Below are 19,012 nucleotides of genomic sequence, written 5' to 3'. Positions count from 1 at the left end.
TGCCTTCAATTTATTTTCATCACCATTTGATTAAGAAGCGTAAAATATTAGTAAACATGTCCCCAAACTCGTTCATTTGTGTAACTTTCCACTTCCCTTAATGGTGTTGACTGTTGACTGTTACATGACCAACTGTATTTCCTTTACAGTACATTTATTCTCCGATCGTCTTTCGCCCCCCCCCCCCTTCGTACTCAGTCTACTATTTATTTAATAAACTGGAAGCAAGTACGTAAAATGCGTTAAATAAACACTACAAAGTGTCACCAGTAAGAAAAATTGTACCTTAGATCGCAAAAACGAGAAAATAAATACACAGAAATAGCAGGAAAAAAAGGAAGAATTAGCAGGGATATAATCGCTAATGTGAGGCAAATTCGGTTGTTTTTCGGACACTTGCAAAAGTACTAGCGTACTGTCAAGTCGTTTTGCAAGACTATCACTGCAAAAATGTACGTCAGGCTCTGTAATACTATAAAGTGCCGTATCATACCGAAAACTACCAAAAATTGAGTGCATCTGAACTGTGACACCTATCGCAAAGAAGCAGAATGCAATATCACTTGCCCTTAAAAGTTACGCAGCTGGTTTATTCGCGGTATCAAATGGATACTGTTAAAATGTCTGCGCAACATATATAAATAATCCACGACACGTACGAAAAGAATCCGTCTGTACTAGGGGTGTAGTGACATTCTAAATATGCAGGGCGCTATGCGGACAGAAACACGACGTCCCGAGAACACGTGACCAGGCCGGCAATGTATGTTGACAACACAAAATCTGTTCTGCGTATGTGAATGCTCACTCCAGAGATATTTACTCTATGGAAAGAACGCACACCAAGTTTCAGCCACATTGGTCTATTTCTTTGTGTTTGGCATTCGTGTGAATCAAGGGAGTCGAGTGATTGTCAAAAACTGGGCGAAAAAGAATTTCGTGTGATGATGAAACATTGCTTTATGAAAGGCACAACGCCTCAGGAGACTAAAGAAAAGCTTGGTAAACATTACGGTGACCCTGCACCTTCGATTGGAACAGTTTATAAGTGGTTTCAAAATTTTCAGAGTGGCCATATGAGCACAAGGGATGCTGAACGTTCTGGAGGCCCTGTGGAGGTTACAACTCCAGAAATCAATAATAAAATTCATGATATGGGGATGGATGACAGAAAAGTTAAGGTGCGTGATATTGCTAGTGCTGTTGGCATCTCGAATGAATGGATACATAATATTTTGAATAAACTTTTGGACATGAGAAAGCTATCCGCAAGATGGATTCCGCGATTGCTCACGCTTGACCAAAAACGGAATCGCGTGAAGTGTTGCAAGGATGGTTTGCAGCTGTTCAGGAAGAATCTGCAGGACTTTAAGCGCCGTTTCGTCACTGTGGATGAAACATGGATACATTACTATACTCCTGAGACCAAAGAACAATCTAAACAATGGGTTACCAAGGGAGAATCTGCACCAAAAGAGGCGAAGACCAATCCTTCGGCTGGGAAGGTTATGGCAACTGTCTTTTGGGATTTGACTATCTGGAAAAGGGTAAAACTATTACAGGTGCATATTATTCATCGTTATTGGACCGTTTGAAAACCAAGCTGCAAGAGCCGGCCTGAGTGGCCGAGTGGTTCTAGGCACTACAGTCTGGAACCGCGTGACCGCTACGGTCGCAGGTTCGAATCCTGCCTCGGGTATGGGTATATGTGATGTCCTTAGGTTAGTTAGGTGTAAGTAGTTCTAAGTTCTAGGGTACTGATGACCTCGGAAGTTGAGTCCCATAGTGCTCAGACCCATTTGAACCATTTTGAACCAAGCTGCATGAAAAACGCCGGCGATTGGACCGCAAAAAAGTCCTTTTCCATCACGACAATGCACCAGCAGTTGTGGTCGCAAAATTAATGGAAATAGGTTTCCATCTCTTTTCACATCTCCCCCTATTCTCTAGACTTGCCTCCATCGGACTGCTATTCGTTCCCCAATTTGAAGACATGGCTGGCAGGACAAAGACTTTATTCAAATAAGGAGGTGATTGCACAACGAATGGCTATTTTGCAGACATGGACAATTCCTATTATTCAGGAGGGATCAACAAATTAGAATAGTCTTGGACGAAGTGTATAAGTCTAAAAGGAGACTATGTCGAAAAATAAAAAAGGTTTACCCCAAACATGTAAGTAGTTTTTATTTTTGCACAGACTTTTCAAACGCCCCTCGTACACTGCAGGGAGAAAAAATGCAACCGCCACAAGGACAATGGCCAGTCGCACCAGGATAAAATACTGAGGGATTGCAGTGTTAGTGGTCCATTTGCCTCCGTCATCGTGGCCGTACGGTTCTAGGCGCTACAGCCTGGAACCGAGCGACCGCTACGGTCGCAGGTTCGAATCCTGCCTCGGGCATGGATGTGTGTGATGTCCTTAGGTTAGTTAGGTTTAAGTAGTTCTAAGTTCTAGGGGACTGATGACCTCAAAGTTAAGTCGCATAGTGCTCAGAGCCATTTGAACCAATTTGAACCTCCGTCATCGGCGATCAGATGGCGCTCAGGTCTGTCTCTGCATCCTCTGTTTTGTCTCTGCAGGCAGTGGCTGTACTGAGTTTAGAGGTGAACGGTGTTGGCAACATTCATTACAGGCTACAATCGTACCTCACCGACGAGTAAGTAACACTACCGAGCAGCTTCAGCCACTTGATTGGGGTCTATTGTGGGCCTGCGAGAAGCTAGATGGGCGTTTTGACGGATTGCCGCACATGTTGGACACAGTGTACTGATGGTGTGTCGTAGCTTTTAACAATGGTCTCTGTAACATTCCCTCAACAGTAGAACAGGTTCTGGCCGCCCTCCTAGTACAGACACACGTCAAGATCGAGGTAATTTGCGAGTAACGATGGCCGACTGAACATCAGCCAGGGACGAAATCTGGGAACACGTTGCACAGTCACCAAGGACCATTGGGAACTGCCTGCTTGCTGCAGGACTAATATTACGTCTGCCTATGGCCAGACTGTCATTGACACCACGACGTCGCTAAACATCAAAGAGTTGGCTGGAGTGTGTAACGGTGCTCTGTTGTCTTCAGTGATGAGAGTGATAGGCGTACACGTTTATGACGTAGACATGGTTAGCTGCCTGTGCCATTTCTCTGGCGCGTTGCGTATCCGGCACTATCGATAGCGACTTGTATTCCTGTTTCCGTCTGGTTCGGCCTGCGCAGGCGCTCAGGCGGCTGCTGCCCTCTGGAGCGTTTTTCGCGGGGGGGGGGGGGGGGGGGGGGTCTGTGCGCGCTCGGCTCGGCAGTTGGATTCGCACCCAGCTGGCGGTATTTTGCCTTCCACCCCGGCACGGAGGTGTAGTCTCGTTGTTGGCGGGCCTCGTTGATTTGGGCGTTGGGCAGTGTGACGTGTTGATGATGTGGTGTAGTGGACAACTGATGGATCCCCGCACGCGATCGCTCGAGGTTCTCCGCCTCTGAAAAGGGTGCCACGATATCGCTTGGGTTTCCGCACCCAGGAGTTGTAAGGACTGCAGGGCAGGCTTTCTGTGTGTTTGCTCTGTCCGTTTCACCTTACGTCAGCTGTTGTTTATATTTTCTGCGTGACTCCGTTTTAGCCGGAGTCGGGGTGTCGAGTTTTCTGCTGGTGTGTACCCGGTCGTCGCCCCTGTTTTCCCGCCCGGGGGGCAATCATATCTGTTGGCGTGAATTATTTGGCAGTGTGTGTTTTGCGTGGACCCGGTGTGCTCACGCGCCCTGATTCTGAGTTGAAATTACTGTGGTCAGGCTGGCTCGGTTGCTGGAGTGTGTGTTATGGGTTTTCTGGCTTGCTGGGGACTGCGCGCGCGCCTGTTCCGTTTGTGATGTGGCAGCAGTCTGATATTTTTATGTGTGCTTGTGAAGTTGATAGCATTTGCTTTTAGCCTTGTGCTTACCTATTTTTATTTAAATTGCTGGGCATTGTCATTTGTCTGTTTTTTTACCTTTATTTATTTGTAGTGTCAATTAAGCCTAAGACGATGTCCAAGGTGCTAGCAATTGATTTTAACCTCGTGTGTACTTAATCCTATTTAAATTCTTGGGCATTGGCATTTGCTTGTTCTTTTACTCTTATTCATTTGTTGTGCCAGTTAGCCCTAAGATGATGTCAGACCTTGGTATCTGTCAACCTTATTTTGGCTGCTAGCGCTCAGGTTCAATATTGCTGGGCCCATCCCGGATTTTTCATTAATTAAGAGCCTTTTATATTGTACTTTTAGTAGTAGGTTTGGCAAGTGCACTTGTGTATGGTATTTATTGTGTTCCCCCCCCCCCCCCCTTCTTCTTGCCGGCCGGTGTGGCCGAGCGGTTCTAGGCGCTACAGTCTGGAACCGCGCGGCCGATACGGTCGCAGGTTCGAATCCTGCCTCGGGCATGGATGTGTGTGATGTCCTTAGGTTAGTTAGGTTTAAGTAGTTCTAAGTTCTAGGGGACTGATAACCTCAGCAGTTAAGACCCATAGTGAGCCATTTGAATCCCCCCTCCCCCCCTTCTTCCTCCTTCGTCTAAACTGATTTTGGCAAGATTGCTAGGTGGCCTGTGTTATTACCTATGTAAGTTTGCCCGCTGCTGCAGTCGTAACATGTTTTGAGCGGCAAGCGGCCCATGTTGGCGAGAGTTCGAATGTGTTTTGCGCTGTTGATGTTGGGCTTTGCCGTACATATATTTAGTCATGTATGTGTTGTAGTGTTAAGGATTTTAGGGCATTTTTAATTGAGATACCTGTTGGAAAGCCGGCCGAAGTGGCCGCGCGGTTCTGGCGCTGCAGTCTGGAACCGCGAGACCGCTACGGTCGCAGGTTCGAATCCTGCCTCGGGCATGGATGTGGGTGATGTCCTTAGGTTAGTTAGGTTTAACTAGTTCTAAGTTCTAGGGGACTAATGACCTCAGCAGTTGAGTCCCATAGTGCTCAGAGCCATTTGAACCTGTTGGAAATTTTATCACTCTTTTAAAGAAGGTATAGGAAGGAGTAACTTCAACTGAAAATTTAATTGTAAATTATACATTTGTGCTTCACACTTAAAAATTTAACTGTATTAGGTGAAAGTATGTAGTTTAATGCACAATGATTATTTGTTAATGTATCAAATTGTAAACAGTTTTGAAGTTTCTCTGTTTACCAGTGGTATATAACATTTTTATTACCTCATATTGTAAGCAGCTTGTTTTGTTTGTGTCACTGTAATTTGTGAGCCACAGTGTAATTTATTACAATTAATTAATTGTTTTGGGGAAATAAACCTTGAATTGTATGTGCCCTTTTCATTAACCGAATCCCATCCAAATCGTCCGCTCACTGCCTATTCCAGATTACATTCGCACACGACACACTGACACTATCACAAGCTTCATGGAGTGGCGGACCGTCAGTTACTACATGGAGTCACGTTTGGCGTTTCCGCAGAGTAAATTAACCAGTGCCCGCTACTTTGGACAGGCTGTTACAACCGTGCTACTGACATTTCTTCGACAGGAAGATAGTGTGCACTTTTCAGCAGACAATCCGCTTCCACGTACGGCGGCCACAACGCAAAGAGGTCATCGTGGCGGTCAACAAGTGCCCTGGACAGCAGCATGACCGGATCTTGCGTCAGTTCAACAAGTGTGGAACATGATGAATCTATACTTACTTGTTCTGCAGAGCCTGCAAGCACCATTGCCAGATTGCAACGAAAGGCGCTGTCCTTAGGACAGTTCATTGCAGGATGCCATTCGACAACTGTATGATAGTTCATGAGCCCTGATCGGGTGAGGTCAATCCATTTGTATCAGAGTAATCGATCTCGTCGTACCGAAGATCTTTGGGTAGCGGGCCTCGCAAGTTCTGTCTCTGAGGGCAGTGCGGTCGAGCCTACGGGAAGTGTGTCTTAAGTTCTGTCTCTGACGGCAGTGTGGTCGAGCCTACGGGAAGTGTGTCTTAAGTTCTGTCTCTGACGGCAGTGCGGTCGAGCCTACGGGAAGTGTGTCTTAAGTTCTGTCTCTGACGGCAGTGCGGTCGAGCCTACGGGAAGTGTGTCTTAAGTTCTGTTTCTGACGGCAGTGCGGTCGAGCCTACGGGAAGTGTGTCTTAAGTTCTGTCTCTGACGGCAGTGCGGTCGAGCCTACGGGAAGTGTGTCTTAAGTTCTGTCTCTGACGGCAGTGCGGTAGAGCCTACGGGAAGTGTGTCTTAAGTTCTGTCTCTGACGGCAGTGCGGTCGAGCCTACGGGAAGTGTGTCTTAAGTTCTGTCTCTGACGGCAGTGCGGTCGAGCCTACGGGAAGTGTGTCTTAAGTTCTGTTTCTGACGGCAGTGCGGTCGAGCCTACGGGAAGTGTGTCTTAAGTTCTGTCTCTGACGGCAGTGCGGTCGAGCCTACGGGAAGTGTGTCTTAAGTTCTGTCTCTGACGTCAGTGCGGTCGAGCCTACGGGAAGTGTGTCTTAAGTTCTGTCTCTGACGGCAGTGCGGTCGAGCCTACGGGAAGTGTGTCTTAAGTTCTGTCTCTGACGGCAGTGCGGTCGAGCCTACGGGAAGTGTGTCTTAAGTTCTGTCTCTGACGGCAGTGCGGTAGAGCCTACGGGAAGTGTGTCTTAAGTTCTGTCTCTGATGGCAGTGCGGTCGAGCCTACGGGAAGTGTGTCTTAAGTTCTGTCTCTGACGGCAGTGCGGTCGAGCCTACGGGAAGTGTGTCTTAAGTTCTGTCTCTGACGGCAGTGCGGTCGAGCCTATGGGAAGTGTGTGAGTCTTCCGCCACGAGGAGGCTACCTATGACTGTCAGTACGGCTGGCAACAGAAAGCATGCACAACCAGCGATCGTTTGCAGTGGGGCGCTACATGGATGTGCAGTCTGCAGGAGAAACTGTGTTTTCTTCTGTGCACGCCCCTGATCGTTTTGGAGTTGGTTCTTTGCTGGACCATGTCCTGCGTCAGGGCGACTGCATGCCACCCGTTGTTACTGGCGAGGATTTGCATTTGAAAACATTGAACACTCTGTCCCCTGATATCGCGTTGGCTCCTGTCGTTCTCCCATTATAGCCACGCTCCAGTTGCGTTTACAGTTAATTGATCTGGGCCTTCTCTGTGAGCTGTTGGTGTTATTGTTTAATCTGAAACAAAGTAAAGCTACCTTTACGTACGCTCAGTTATAGTACAGGGTGATTCAAAAAGAATACCACAACTTTAAAAATGTGTATTTAATGAAAGAAACATAATATAACCTTCTGTTATACATCATTACAAAGAGTATTTAAAAAGGTTTTTTTTCACTCAAAAACAAGTTCAGAGATGTTCAATATGGCCCCCTCCAGACACTCGAGCAATATCAACCCGATACTCCAACTCGTTCCACACTCTCTGTAGCATATCAGGCGTAACAGTTCGGATAGCTGCTGTTATTTCTCGTTTCAAATCATCAATGGTGGCTGGGAGAGGTGGCCGAAACACCATATCCTTAACATACCCCCATAAGAAAAAATCGCAGGGGGTAAGATCAGGGCTTCTTGGAGGCCAGTGATGAAGTGCTCTGTCACGGGCTGCCTGGCGGCCGATCCATCGCCTCGGGTAGTTGACGTTCAGGTTTTATAACTAACCTTTTTCGTAGGACTCTCCATACAGTTGATTGTGGAATTTGCAGCTCTCTGCTAGCTCTGCGAGTCGATTTTCCTGGGCTGCAATCAAATGCTTGCTGGATGCGTGCTACATTTTCATCACTCGTTCTCGGCCGTCCAGAACTTTTCCCTTTGCACAAACACCCATTCTCTGTAAACTGTTTATACCAACATTTAATGCACCACCTATCAGGAGGTTTAACACCATATTTCGTTCGAAATGCACGCTGAACAACTGTCGTCGATTCACTTCTGCCGTACTCAATAACACAAAAAGCTTTCTGTTGAGCGGTCGCCATCTTAGCATCAACTGACGCTGACGCCTAGTCAACAGCGCCTCAAGCGAACAAATGTACAACTAAATGAAACTTTATAGCTCCCTTAATTCGCCGACAGATAGTGCTTAGCTCTGCCTTTTGTCGTTGCAGAGTTTTAAATTCCCAAAGTTGTGGTATTCTTTTTGAATCACCCTGTATTTTCTGGTCGCGATCTGTTGTCCGTTGAAGCGCTTCTTTAAAATTTCACTCTAGACTCGACGAGCTGTACTAACTATAGTGATTTAGCTAAAGTCATTACTAACTCTTCCCAACTGCTGTGTCACGGAGAACTTGACTGAACATTTCCTGTCGCAAGTGGTGTGTTCTGGTGACAAGAACGGTTCTCAATATTGTTTATAAGCGTCGCTCTGCTATTTCCTGTACTGTGTTTCGCCCGTTCGTGCGGCGGCGGGACAGTCTATTTGTATCCATTCTGTCGAGAGTGATTTGCCCGCAATTACTTTCGCTTATAAGGATATGTCACTCACAGAATTTCCATGTTGTAAAATACGTATATTTGTCCGGTGTTAGTTTATTAGCTGTAATCCTTGTCAAAAAAAGGAAGCAAACAATTTTATGTTCACATTACGTGACACTTGCGATTCATTAAAATTATTTTTTGCATTTCAATTCAGTCAGTATAAATTTTGATTCAGTTAAGGGAGGTAGGACGTCAAACGGGCCGACTAGGAGAAGGACAGGTACCACAGGACATTTTAATTTCTACTGTCTATACTTTTACAAATAAATTCATAAAACTTTGTCAGCATGACCAGGAAGGATTCACAATTCACACTCATAGCAGTGGAAGTTGGAAAACATAACGAAATAATTTTTTTTACATGTGAAATTTCATCATTTTTTTCACTTTCTAATGGTTGCATTTGTTGCTATAGGTACACTTTTCTTCATAAGTAAGAGAGATTCTTCAATGAATTTTGCACAGCATACAAACCATACTTAAAGGTGTATGAAACTCTAGGATTTTCAAAATCTATTAAAATCTCTGGTATAAATTGAGGTAATTAACTATAAAATTTGTGTTTTTTCTCAACATGAAGTTTAAAATATAACAGCTCATTCGTTTTTTCTTAAATTAAAGAAATTCTAGAGTTTCATACATCTGTAAGTATGGTATGTATGCTGTGCAAAATTCATCGAAGAATCTCTCTAACTTATGAAGAAAAATGTACCTATAGCAACAAATGCTGCCATTAACAAGTGAAAAAGATGATGAAATTTCACATGTAAAAAATTTATTTCGTTATGTTTTCGAACTTTCACTGCAATGAGTGTGAATCCTGAACCCTTCCTGGTCATGCTGACAAAGTTTTATGAATTTATTTGTAAAAGTATAGACACTGGTTATTAAAATGTCCTGTGGTGCCTCTCCTGCTCCAAGTCGGTCCCCCTACCCACCTTAAGATTCAAGTTAATTTGCAAGAAGTTGAGACATTTTTTCTTTAAGGTTTATTGTGTTATCAGATCAGATTTGGTGTAAATAAAAGTAAACTTATTATCATCCTTTTTTAAGTTTGCAAAAGGCTTTTAATTAATCAGTTGCACTATTTGCTTATCGTAACATGTCATATTCCTTTCCAACACGTCTCTGGGTTAAAATAAATATCTTATAAGAATTTTAAATTTGTTTTCTGTGTTACCTGACCTTACCACTCCCGAGTTCTTGTTCACCTTGCCCAACAATTAATTAACTGGATACAGTTTCCATGGGAGAAAATACGCCTCCGTTTCCACAAGGGGTGGGTGTGAATGTGTAATATGCAACTGTCCGGACACCCTTTACTGTGACGTGTGTGTTTCTTTTGGTGTGAATTTGTTATCACACACTCTTACAACGATGCATTGACTCTCATCCAATTACGAAAAGCCTAACACCTCACTTGTCAATAAAACTATCTTGTCCTTGAGGGCGTTGTGTTTATTTTTTCCGTCGGTGTATACAGGGTGAAAAGTATTTAAACCGACAAGCTCTGGGAGGTTGTAGGGGACATCAAAACAAAAGTTTTTCCCTGGTGTCATTTTTTCCTATGAGGAGTATTTAAACCGGTAGAGGAAGATTTCTCTGGCGGCAAATTAATTAAACCAACAAACACTTTTCCATTTTTTTATGACCAAGAGACACAACCCAATTACAATTACAGTAGATTTTCAAAACTGTCTCAATTGACACGTAAACAAAGGTTACACTGTCGGATCATGTTCTGTCTGACACGGACAAAAACCCCAGGAGTATCCTGAATTGTTCCTGCTGCTGCTATATCCGGGCAACCAGATCCTCTTCTGATGCAACAGGGGTTATCTAAATAAGGTTGCGCATCTCTCTCCACACAAAAAAGCGGGGATCGAGCAGGCCATGCTACAGGACCACCTCTGCCAATCCACGTATCTGGGAACCGTCGGTCCAGGAATCGACGCACACGACGACTGAAATGTGCCGGCGCCTCGTCATATTGGAACCACATGCGTTGTCTTGTATGGAGCAGGACGTCTTGCAGCAATTCTGGGAATGCTCTGGCAGGAAAATGCTAATAGTGCCTGCCATTTAATGGCCTATGTAGCAGATACGGCCCAATTAAACAGTCCCCAACAACACCGACGCACACATTAACGAAGAACCGCACTTGATGAACGCTAGTAACTGTGGCATGCTGGTTATCCGCACTCCAAACATGCGAATTGTGCATGCTGAAGATTCCCTCACGCCCGAACGTTGCTTCATCGGTAAACAACACAGAGGGTGGAAATGTAGGATGCATTTCACACTGTTCCAGGTACCACTGCGATAACTGTGGTCTTGGTGGATAATCAACTGGTTCCAGGTAGTGGACACGCTGTAAGTGAAATGGACGTAACAATTGCTCTCGAAGTACACTCGTCTGATTCGTCCCCATTTTACATGCAATTGAATGAGTGCTGATTGAAGGATCCCGCTCCACATGCTGCAAGAGAGCTTCCTCAAATTGCAGCGCTCTTACCGTGCGACGGCGTCCCTGTCGAGGAAATCTGCTAAATGATCCGGTCTCACGCAGTCATTGGTACACAGCAGCAAAGGTCGTATAATGCGGGATACGGCGATTAGGATATTGTTGTTGATAGTACGCACCAACCATACCAGTGTACTCATTCCAGGTGTATCGTTCCATTAGTAAACAGAGACAATGTACTACTACACTGGTGGACAGCAGTTGCCTACAACTGAAGAGTGTAATAAGCCCTCTAACAACTGAAGATCGTAATACGGCCTCCATCGGTTTGAATAATCTCCATAGCAAAAAATGACATTAGGGAAAAATATTTGTTTTGATGTCCCCTACAACCTCCCAAAGTTTATCGGTTTAAATACTTTTCACCCTGTATAATGTGTTGAAAGTTGGCCATTTTACTTCGTTGCTAACTGCAGATGTAGAAAGAGAATGAGGATGGAAGAGAGAACTGGGATCGGGAACGAGGCGGTCTGCGCGCAGTCGCAGAGTGAAACTTCAGCACTAATCGCAGCATCGGCGGCACAGTAAAGGAAACTAAATCGGTGCCGGAATTGCGCAATGGTGTGGTTCCGGCGCCATTCGCAAAGACGGCCAGGCGTGGGCAGTCACGCGATACGCGAGCAGGCAGCGGGCAATTATCGCGACCGGGATCTGCGCCGCGGGAAAACAACCTGCCGACATCCACTGCAGCCAGACCGGGGCAGCGGGGTGCGAGCGGGGGAGGCGGCAGGGAAGGTCGCGTCGCGGCTTAAAGGGGACGTCGCCCGGGGCGGCCGGAACGGGGTGGCAATCTGCGACTGACGACATCTCGCACGCGTCCGCTCCCTACTGCGCAAGTACGGAAGCTTGCCACTGACACCAGATTCCCATCTACACTGCGCAACAGAATTAAAGGATCACTTATTCGAAACCCCACAACTGTCTCTCATTACGACGCGTAAGTTTCGAATTTGGCTCAAATGCACCTACAACCCTCCTGTACAATGGTGCAAAACTATGGCGCCCTGTGACGTCACCCTCGACCTAGGTGACTCTTCAAACAGTAAGGTTGTAAGTAGGCTGTTTATGTTTTCTTATTGGCAACGTTACGTAGCGCTCTGTGTGAGAATCACTGGCTGTGTTGTGTGCAGTCTGTGGCTGGTTTGCATTGTTGTCTGCCATTGTAGTGTTGGGCAGCTGGATGTGAACAGCGAGTAGCGTTGCGCAGTTGGAGGTCAGCCGCCAGCAGTGGTGGATGTGGGGAGAGAGATGACGGAGTTTGGAAATTTGTAAGACTGGATGTCATGATCTGTTATGTATATTATGATCTTTCAACGATATTAAGGTAAATACATTGTTTGTTCTCTACTAAAATCTTTCATTTCCTAACTATGCCTATCAGTAGTTAGTGACTTCCGTAGTTTGAATCTTTTATTTAGCTGGCAGTAGTGGCGCTCGCTGTTTTGCAGTAGTTGGAGTAACGAAGATTTTTGGTGAGGTAAGTGATTCGTGAAAGGTATAGGTTAATGTTAGTCAGGGCCATTCTTTTGTAGGGATTTTTGAAAGTCAGATTGCGTTGCGCTAAAAATATTGTGTGTCAGGTTAAGCACAGTCGTATGTATGATTGTACAAAGGGGACGTTTCATATCTCGACCCTTAGCCGACGATACCTCACTTCAATCTTCTGATTTTTTTCTTGTAGTTTGTGTAATTAGTGTAGCTATTGTTTATTGCTAGCGCGTAATTGTAGAGAGAATCTCCTTTGTAGTCGCAGTCTTTCATTGTTGTACAGTAAAACAGTTGTGGCATGCATGTAGATTTGCACCAAGTATTTCGCAGCTGCGCTTGCAATTAACTACATATTATTTTCAGTGCTATGTTAATGTGTTCTCTTATTTTTGCTCTTCAAATTGTGCTTTTCTGTGTTATCGTTGAAATATTGCGACAATAATGGCGTGTGAAAAACGTAACACTAGGTTTCAAAGTAAACTGAGAAATAATAGTGACGACGAGCGTAGCTTATCAGCACCACTGTGTAGTGAATTAACAGACATTCGAAGTAGTAATTTGGTAATTGTGCATAGGGAAATGGAGCGGGCGGCAAATAATGGTGTAGACAGTGAAACAGGTAGTGAACAAGGAAGCATTATCGATCGATCGGTCGGCAACAGCTCGCCTCAGGAATCCGAAATGACAGAACACAATATTGCAAATACTGTAAACTTAGGTTTTGGGTCCTCACCGTTTTCTCAAATGAGTCAAGACACATTTTCTGCTTGTCAAAATGTGAAGGTTGCCGGTGAAAATGCACTGCCAAAAAGCATAGAGAAACAGATTCCAGACACTAATACATTATTATTGCAATTAATGCAACAAATGGAACAAAATCAGAGACAAATGGGACAAAGGCTTCAAAAGTTAGACACAATGGAACAACACCAGAGACAAACACAGCAACAGTTAGACACGATGGAACAAAATCTTCACAAGTTAGACACAGTGGAACAAAATCTTAAAACGTTAGACACAGTGGAACAAAATCTTAAAAAGTTAGACACAATGGAAGAAAATCTTCAAAAGTTAGACACCACTCTTGAACAAACACGTGAAGATTTAACTACTGAGTTGCATAACATCGAATCGAAATGTCAAAAAGTCTGTAATGACGTAAAAACACAAATTTGTGAGCATTTCCAACCTATTTTTTCGCGTCATGAAAATGCATTACAGAATCACGAAGCAGCCATAAAAGAACTGCAAACTATTGTTCATGAAAATCACGACACCTTGCAAGCTATTGCCGGCCGCGGTGGTCTAGCGGTTCTAGGCGCGCAGTCCGGAACCGCGCGACTGCTACGGTCGCAGGTTCGAATCCTGCCTCGGGCATGGATGTGTGTGATGTTCTTAGGTTAGTTAGGTTTCAGTAGTTCTAAGTTCTAGGGGACTGCTGACCACAGATGTTAAGTCCCATAGTGCTCAGAACCATTTGAACCATTTTTTTTTTTTTTGCAAGCTAAAATTGACTCAGTTGCATCTACCGATTCGGTTACGCAACTTGCAAAAACTCAAGAAAACTTAAAGGACACAGTAGATACGATTTCAACACAAATGGACACTCAGAAACTTGGTTCAGAAAAACACACTGAGGAAATAAGTACACTATCGGAGAAAGTAGCCGAACTTTTGGATCAGTTCACTAACTTATCTGCAAAGGTAGATGATGATCTGAATGACACAAGACCTGTAGCCATCACTGACACAGAAGAGTATGAACAAATTAAGAAATTCAAACAAAATCAGAATCAAATTAATACGCAATACAAAAGGGAAATCCGGGAAGTACAAGATCAGTTGGCACAAGTAGTACAAAAATTTCATATTTCAGAGGACACTCGCACTCCAACACGGGAAGAGGAACTTAGAAATACGGAAAAGCCACAAAATAATAACACAGGGCATTTCGGAAATTATGAAAGAAATTGGCAAGGTGCACCGAATTTTGAGATGGAACGGCCGACACGACGTAACAATGACCGATATGCTACTCGCCGACACGATGATTTTGAGTATAAGCTGTTCATTACTACACGTAAATTCAAAACCTTTAAGAATTCTGCCAACGACATTCATCCACAAGCGTGGCTTCATCAATTCTCTCATTGTTTTCCTCCCAACTGGTCATTGGAGCACAGGTTAGAATTTATGTGTGGCTACTTGGAGAATGAACCAGCTGTAAGAATGCGATCGGTCATTACGATTGTCACAGTGAAGGAGATTTTTATCATGCCTTCCTCTCAGCATATTGGTCTCAAGCTACACAAGACCGAGTAAAACATAGCATCATAATGATGAAACATTTCGAACAATCTGAATTTTCCAGTCTTGTGAAATATTTTGAAGACATGTTGCACAAGAATCAGTACCTGTCAAACCCATACAGCCCCTCAGAACTCATCTGCATTTGCTTAATCAAACTACCTGAACATTTACGACATATTATTTTAGCAGAACGTTGCAAAGAAGACATTGAAGCTTTTCAGGGACTGTTACAAGAACTGGAAATTGACACTGACAATCGGGGAACGCGAAAACAGGAGCACAACAATTACAGATCACTTCCGTCACAATTCCGCGATGACAGAAATAATATACGACAAGGCTATTCTTTCAACGTAAATCGTGACCAAAACAGACACCACCCATATGACAACCACTGGCAGAATAATAGGTACAGAGAAAGATCACCTCTCCGCGGTAATGACTATCACAGAGACAATCAGAGAAACAGACAATATGGGAACCAAAATAATTATTATCAAGGGAGACAGAATAACTTCAGATGCAACGGTCCAGCGCGCAGTTACGATTCAGGGAGAAATTCTCCACCACGTGACCGACAAGAAAGAAACTATGGAATCTACTGACATGACGACAGACGATATGATCGTAACGACAGACGTGAATTTCATCAGAACTGGCGGGATTCTAACAGAGCTGAGCCCTCTCGACAAGGTGAATTTGTAGAAGTTAGGTCTCCCAATCCCAATAACGACGCGCGCCAACAAAGAAACAGACAATGACTCGCACCGCAGGCGGCCGTGTGCGCCGGCTGGCTCAGAGAAAAATAACATAGGCGCTACCCTTGAGAAAAATTCCAGTATTCTTTACCGACGTAAACCGCATGATAATTGCGTTCAAGTTGAAACTCTGAGTACTATGAAGAGTAAAGGATTACACCACATTTCACATGTAAAACCGTTTATTGAAAGATAATCTGCTTTTTAACTTTGTCTATGCCATATAACTGTTCACTTTACATTGCTAGTAGGCTTTGTCAGACTTAGAATCTGTTAATATGCAACAATGTTTGAAGTTAAATATCCAGTCAAGAACCAAGAGAACTTATATCAACAGAAATTATGAATGCATTGTTATAGTGAACAGATGACACAATGTTGTTATTTGTACATTCTTGCTTGTTAGTTGCACGATTACATAACGACTATAAGGCTCACATACTTAGAACATTTACCAGTACTGCTAATGAGATTTTAATGCAACATTTTGGTTTACTTGAAATTTGGTGTATCATGAGGTAAGTACATTGGCTTTTGCAGAACTTAGCTTTCGGAGGACGATAACTACGACACTTCCACAGAGATTATCTTACAGCAAGACGCACATTTAGCGCTACAGGACACGTATTTGAGTGATTAATTTTGTACTTAAATGATTTATTTTTAAAGATATTTGAAGTACAATGATACAAAGGTTTTCCGTGATACATTTCATTCCATTGCTGTAATCTGTAACACCTGAGGGTATAATTACATTAATCCTCAGGGGGGTATACGCTTACTTTGTGTACCATGTGTTTGGCAAGCACAAGGAGCCCTAGCTAATACGGTATTTGCTTATACAACTTTACACATCAGTACCATATTTCTCTAACACACAAATTACACAGCTATCTGATCATTTAACTGAGAGGTAAAGTTTTTTTTTTTTTTTTTTTTTTTTTTTTTTTTTTTTTTTTTTTTTTTTGCTACATCAGTGACACATGTTTACGCAATTACACAGTTGGGTAACTTCACACTTACGAAATTGTATTTTTTTCTGTACTTTGTGAACTGTTCATATTTTTTCGGACCCATTGTGATATTATGAGAGCTTTGAATGATATATTTGGTATGGGATCACGATTTTTAAAGTACGTATGAGGCAGATGACACTTTTGACATGAGCAGAGAATTTTTTTTAGGTTTTGAAATTATTGGAGGAAGCTACTACGATTTTGAGAGTTGACTGAGGTGTTATGATGTTATTTTTACGACGACGATGTGTATTATGCTGCTGAGGTATGTTTATGATCAATAAGCTTGTAATGTTGTTACTTTAATTTGCTATGTAAGCGGTACTGCTAGAGAATAAAAGCAGGTTAAAGCTGTGAGCCATCTGGGGAAGTTAACCTCGCATTACTGAGCAACTGTTTCACCAGGCATCCAGTCTAGCTTACCAAATTACCAACCAGACTAACATTAATTATAATCTTTTAATAGTCATACGACAACCGGTGATATACACTCCTGGAAATGGAAAAAAGAACACATTTACACCGGTGTGTCAGACCCACCATACTTGCTCCGGACACTGCGAGAGGGCTGTACAAGCAATGATCACACGCACGGCACAGCGGACACAACAGGAACCGCGGTGTTGGCCGTCGAATGGCGCTAGCTGCGCAGCATTTGTGCACCGCCGCCATCAGTGTCAGCCAGTTTGCCGTGGCATACGGAGCTCCATCGCAGTTTTTAACACTGGTAGCATGCCGCGACAGCGTGGACGTGAACCGTATGTGCAGTTGACGGACTTTGAGCGAGGGAGTGTAGTGGGCATGCGGGAGGCTGGGTGGACGTACCGCCGAATTGCTCAACACGTGGGGCGTGAGGTCTCCACAGTACATCGATGTTGTCGCCAGTGGTCGGCGGAAGGTGCACGTGCCCGTCGACCTGGGACCGGACCGCAGCGACGCACGGATGCACGCCAAGACCGTAGGATCCTACGCAGTGCCGTAGGGGACCGCACCGCCACTTCCCAGCAAATTAGGGACACTGTTGCTCCTGGGGTATCGGCGAGGACCATTCGCAACCGTCTCCATGAAGCTGGGCTACGGTCCCGCACACCGTTAGGCCGTCTTCCGCTCACGCCCCAACATCGTGCAGCCCGCCTCCAGTGGTGTCGCGACAGGCGTGAATGGAGGGACGAATGGAGACGTGTCGTCTTCAGCGATGAGAGTCGCTTCTGCCTTGGTGCCAATGATGGTCGTATGCGTGTTTGGCGCCGTGCAGGTGAGCGCCACAATCAGGACTGCATACGACCGAGGCACACAGGGCCAACACCCGGCATCATGGTGTGGGGAGCGATCTCCTACACTGGCCGTACACCACTGGTGATCGTCGAGGGGACACTGAATAGTGCACGGTACATCCAAACCGTCATCGAACCCATCGTTCTACCATTCCTAGACCGGCAAGGGAACTTGCTGTTCCAACAGGACAATGCACGTCCGCATGTATCCCGTGCCACCCAACGTGCTCTAGAAGGTGTAAGTCAACTACCCTGGCCAGCAAGATCTCCGGATCTGTCCCCCATTGAGCATGTTTGGGACTGGATGAAGCGTCGTCTCACGCGGTCTGCACGTCCAGCACGAACGCTGGTCCAACTGAGGCGCCAGGTGGAAATGGCATGGCAAGCCGTTCCACAGGACTACATCCAGCATCTCTACGATCGTCTCCATGGGAGAATAGCAGCCTGCATTGCTGCGAAAGGTGGATATACACTGTACTAGTGCCGACATTGTGCATGCTCTGTTGCCTGTGTCTATGTGCCTGTGGTTCTGTCAGTGTGATCATGTGATGTATCTGACCTCAGGAATGTGTCAATAAAGTTTCCCCTTCCTGGGACAATGAATTCACGGTGTTCTTATTTCAATTTCCAGGAGTGTATATATAAAAAAAAGAGAATTTAAATAAAAAGAAATAAATCAGTTTATATTTGGAAATTTATTTTACCATTGATCATTGAAATTTCAGCATATTAAACGTGAGTCATAACTAAGCTGGTGCCTTATTTACGACTGTGAAAATGTGAGTTTGTAATCTTACGGAACACATCAAATAGGGAGCCAAGATTGGGAGACTACATACAACACTGCATTCATAAAATAACACACAAAGAACGTTGAAACATATGCAAGAGGAAATTAACCACAACCAACCGATACAATTTTCACCCAAAGAAATTACGTTCGTAGCACAATCCTGTCCGTCATGTAATTACCACACACTGGTATACTACATTCATACTAACTCTGTGTGAAATCTTCCCGAAAAGAATAGCTGAGGGCTACTTTGATGAATACACCACATGCTTTACGTGGTCAACTTGGTTTACACAAAGAGTGTAACTCCACAATAATTTTGATAATTAAAATAAATTAAATGGAAAAGCAATTTACAAAAGAAAAACCTCGAACTGGTTACTATCGTCTTACTATTAACCTGATGGGTCAAACAATTGTATAAGCACGTGGTA

This window comes from Schistocerca nitens, chromosome 4 (genome assembly GCF_023898315.1).
Source record: "Schistocerca nitens isolate TAMUIC-IGC-003100 chromosome 4, iqSchNite1.1, whole genome shotgun sequence".
Taxonomy (NCBI): Eukaryota; Metazoa; Arthropoda; class Insecta; order Orthoptera; family Acrididae; genus Schistocerca; species Schistocerca nitens.
Note: the sequence above shows the minus strand (reverse complement) of the source record.